This window comes from Helianthus annuus, chromosome 4 (assembly GCF_002127325.2).
Source record: "Helianthus annuus cultivar XRQ/B chromosome 4, HanXRQr2.0-SUNRISE, whole genome shotgun sequence".
NCBI lineage: Eukaryota > Viridiplantae > Streptophyta > Magnoliopsida > Asterales > Asteraceae > Helianthus > Helianthus annuus.
In genome coordinates, this window is record NC_035436.2 from 175025486 (window position 1) to 175030928 (window position 5443).

Here is a 5443-nt window from a genome sequence, read left to right on the forward strand (position 1 = left end):
GTCAACTCATTATATGCAGAAGTCAAGATTTCAATGAAAGAAATATAAGAACTTTACCTGGAATTCCGTGTGATAACCGGTGTTAAGTGACATTACTAGGGAATGTCGAATAAAATAAAATAGGGGATTGTAAAGGTATATGACTTCTTTTGCAGTGTCAAGAATTGGATTAGACTATGCACCGATTGTTGTGAAATGTTGTTCTATCGTACCTCAGCAAGATTCATGTCATTTGTAGGATCACATGGCCAAGTGCTGCTTTTTGATTAGTAGTTCTTCCACTGACAGGATTCACATTTGGAGTCGTCATGCCAATTATATTTTCCAAAGGTCTTGCCTTGAAAGTCGTATGTGATATACTTCGACGTCTGTGGACGTATAATTTATGTTTCATGTGTTTTCTTGTGCACTAGCACAACTTTACATGTTTCTTACTTGCGTTAATAGTTTATGGTAACGCATTGGAAATTCTTATACTTTTGATGGTGTCCCAACTTAATGGGTTTCCATTATTATTATTGTCGCTCGTGTTACGAGGTAGATGATCAAACGAAATAATGTTTGATATCGATATATGTAAGAGATTCTTGATAAAGGAATCTAGATTTATTATTGACACATATGCTTTGTGCTTTATTCCAAATTGTTAGTCCTTATAGTTTTTGGATTTCCTTATAGATATACATATCTATATAATCACATATTTCACATGCTGTAATATACATACCCTTTATAAGGTCAATGTATTTAACATATTCATATTTCCAAGAACTAGTCAGATATCTGGTCATGATACTATTTAGGGAAATTTTGTCACTTGTTTCACATATTATATACCTGCTTACCCGGTTCTAGCCGGAGAGGTAACCTCTGTATATCTGGACAAACTGGAGAGTCTGCTACACCATACCCATTCTTGCCAGAGAAGAAATTTGTATTTCCCATAAATAGTATTTTTCTTAAATCTTGATTTGGAAAGTGCATTATTACTTTCAACAAAGACTAAGCAAATTAGTCTTCACATGACGGATCATGTTCTAAAACAAAGTAGTACCAATAAATAAGAAATAATAGTGGTCAAGTGTTATTGCTTATTTATTATACTTGCAACGTTCTAGTTATCATTCTCATGGCATACCAAAACCTATCACACTTTATTTACACAAGTATTTAGCTTATCTCAAAGCTTATACTAAGGCATCTTTTCTTAAGTTCAAGTTTACATGCTATCATGTGTGCTACCAGTTAATAGCAATTTCCTAACTCTTTTATTTAGGCTTAGGTATTATTATCACAACACCTATTGGCTTAAATCAGTGGCTCTGATACCACCTTTCTGTCATGGCCCCCCACCCACCCTGGACGGAATCGGGAGCCGCGAGCAGCCAAGTGGTACCGGTGGTTATTTTTGAAAACATTGCAGCGGAAACACCAGATTCTATTTATTTAAATAGATAGGATAAAACTCATGTTTTACAAAGGTAGTTTTTCATATGGGATAAACCCGATTACACAAAACAACTTTTCTTAATTTAATTTAATTGATAAATCAAGCCATTTCTGTAAGCCTTTTTGGTGCCGTATCCAACTCTTATTCCAATCTACTGTAATTACCTGAAATGCATTTTAAAAAGGTTTTGTCAGCGGGAAATACTGAGTGAGTTCATTCAGGTTTTATAAAATGACCCATAGTTATAATTTACAGTATTAAGAGCGATTACAATGTCTATACATGTCAACCATATACCCACAGTATTTGTCACTCGACCACCCATTGGCTATCTCGTTGTCCAATGGCGTCTTTGACTATGGTCATATCACCCCTTGGCTATCTCGTTGTCCAATGGTGATGGATTAACAAGTAATGTATACAAAACCCCACATACCGGCTGTAATGAAGACTACAAAGACTTAATCCCTGTAATTATAACTTTGAAAACAAACATGATTTTGAAAGCAAGTTTGGTAAAAAGAGAATGACTCACATTATAAGCATGCAGTATTGATTTAACAAGCTTCCTGATTCAAATTCTTCTGAGAATTAGCATCTACTTTGATTGTAAGTGTATGGGGTAAAGTTTAGCCTAGTGATAAGCCGGATAACCTAATTTAAACAATAACGCACACGAAACTAGGTAAATAACTGAATACAACTTTTACGATAAGCTCACGAGATTAAAATCCTCACGACGAATGACAAAGTGCGATACTTAAACATCCAGCGGATTCGCAACGAATGACAGAGTATAGCCCGAGTTCGGGCGACACTCAAACATCCTGTTGGAATCACGACGAATGACAAAGTATAACCCTAATTTGAGCAGCACTTAAACATTCATCGGATAGTTTCAATCAATCGGACATTGAATCGTAGCAGCGATTGAGTTAATACCCTGTATCGTAGCAGCATTTCGTGATTATGTGTGTTTTTATAGTAATCAGACGATATCTTGAAATGTAGAGCGAATTTTAACGTTGTTCCAACGCCAAAATGCAAGTCCCACACCCCTCTATTTATACTGAGAATTTGACCTCCTCGCGTGACGCGAGGGGTCACCCTGGGGGCGTCGCGTGACGCGACGGGCCACATCTCATCATAGGGTTGCCACGTGTGTTTGTAGCCTAGCTGAGTCGACGGAACGAAGAACTTCGATTTAGACAGCGAGATATGAAGATAATCATCAATAGGGAATATCCCCCCCCCCTGAGTTTTAGGGGCCCTGATCCTGATTCTGATTGTTCTGAAAATTTTAGGGTTTGTGCAGAATCACTTGGTGGTCTCAATTAGGGTTTCTTATTGGATAAAATGATTTAATAAATAATAATTTTGGTGAGAGTTGTTACAGCTAGAGATAGGGAAATCGAGTTGAGAAGGCAGGTTGAACGGGGAGAGAAAAGGGTGGCAGAGAAGACTACCAACACAAACCCATCGAAAAAGGCAAAACATCAAGATCAAAACAAGAAAGGGGAGACAAGTAGTGGGATTCCGACTTGCAAGACGTGTGGGAAACACCACTCGGGTGAATGTTTGCTTGGAAAGAAAGGGTGCTACAAGTGTGGGCAAGAGGGACATCCGTACTATAGATGTCCAGAAAATCAGAAAACGTGTTACAATTGTCATCAAGCGGGGCACATGAAATCTGAATGTCCAAAGCTTCAACAAACGCCTAGAAAAGAAGGAAAGAAAGAAGAGCCGTCTAGGGGTCGTGGGAGGATGTTTCAGATAACGTCTGAAGAAGCAAAGTCTCACCCGGAAGTAGTTTTAGGTATATTCTTAGTAAATTCAATAACTGTAAATGTTTTATTTGATTCCGGGGCTATTAGGTCATTTGTTTCGAATGAACTTTTATGTCATCCTTCCTTTATGCTTGAAAAGATGTTAGTGCCTTTAGAAGTGGAAGTAGCAGATAGCAAAAGTTACCTATTGCATGACGTATGTAGAAATTGTAAGATCTTGATTGAAGATGAGGAATTTAGCATAGACCTTGTTCCAATGTGTATGGGGGAATTTAAAGTAGTTATAGGAATGGATTGGCTGGCCCAAAACCATGAGGAGATACAATGTGAAAAGAAAGTTATCCAAGTAGTAACCTCGGAGGGAAAGCGGGTAAGGATTCAAGGGTATCTGTCTTACGTGATCGATACCAATCAAGTTGTACCGAAGCTAGAAGATGTAAAAGTAGTGAATGAATATCCGGAGGATTTACCGGGGCTTCCGCCCGAACGTGAAGTGGAGTTTAAGATAGAACTTACCCCGGGAGCCGCACCGGTAGCTAAAGCTCCTTATCGCTTGGCCCCAACCGAAATGAAAGAATTGATGACCCAACTTCAAGAACTGCTTGATAAAGATTTTATTCGACCAAGCGTTTCGCCATGGGGAGCACCTGTATTATTCGTAAGGAAGAAAGATGGTTCGATGCGAATGTGCATTGACTATCGGGAGTTAAACAAGTTAACAGTGAAGAATCGTTACCCCTTACCCAGAATTGACGATTTATTCGACCAACTACAAGGGGCGAGCTGGTTTTCAAAGATTGATTTGTGATCAGGGTATCACCAACTGCGGGTACGAGAAGAGGATGTGCCAAAAACTGCATTTCGAACGCGGTATGGACATTACGAGTTCCTAGTAATGTCCTTCGGCTTAACAAACGCGCCAACTGCATTTATGGATCTAATGAATCGGGTGTGACGGCCTATGCTTGATAAGTATGTGATCGTTTTTATTGATGATATACTAGTGTACTCCTGAAGTGAAGCAGAGCATGCTTCACACTTACGTCATGTGCTGGAGACGCTCCGCAAGGAAAGGTTATATGCAAAGTTCTCAAAATGCGCCTTTTGGCTGAGGGAAGTACAATTTTTGGGTCATGTAATCAATGCGGACGGTGTTCATGTGGACCCCTCCAAAGTAAAGGCAGTGACGAATTGGGTACCCCCGAAGAATCCAAGCGATATAAGAAGCTTTTTGGGCTTGGCTGGTTATTACAGGAGATTTATCTAGGACTTCTTCAAAATAGCCTCGCCCATGACAAAGTAAACGAAGAAAAGTGAGAAGTTTTTATGGAGCGAAGAACAAGAAAAAGCGTTTCAGGTACTGAAAGAAAAACTCTCAAGTTCTCCTGTGTTGACATTACAAGATGGAACGGATGATTTGGTGGTATATATTGATGCCTCCCATCAGGGTCTTGGGTGTGTACAATGCAAAGGGGTAAAGTCGTTGCCTACGCTTCAAGGCAACTTAAGCAACACGAAAATAATTACCCAACCCACGATCTAGAGTTGGCGGCGGTCGTATTCGCCTTGAAGATATGGAGACATTACCTATATGGGGTGAAGTGTACAATCTTCTCCGATCACAAAAGCCTCAAATATTTTTTCGAACAAAAAGATCTTAATATGAGGCAACGAAGATGGTTGGAGCTTATCAAGGATTACGATTGTGATATCCACTATCACCCCGGGAAGGCTAACGTAGTGGCGGATGCTCTAAGTCGAAAGGAGTACCCGCCCCCGATTCGGGTAAGATCAATGAAAATGGTAGTCACTTCCAAACTCCTTGAAGAAATACGAGATGCTCAAATTAAGTCCTTGGATGCCAAGGACTCAAAGAAAGAAAGGACGAAAGGATTTATCCACGAGTTAATTGAGAATGTGAATGGAATAAAAACGAGGTATGGTCGAATCTGGATACCTCGGGGATGTGATGTGAAAGAATTACTTTTGAATGAGGCACACAAGTCTCGATACTCCGTCCATCCAGGAGCTACAAAAATGTATCGAGACTTGAGGATGAATTATTGGTGGCCGGGAATGAAAAGAGATATTGTCAAGTATGTGGCTAAGTGTTTGACTTGTTCCCAAGTAAAGGCCGAACACCAAAGACCGTATGGGAAATTACAACCGTTGGAGATACCGGTGTGGAAGTGGGAGCATGTAACAA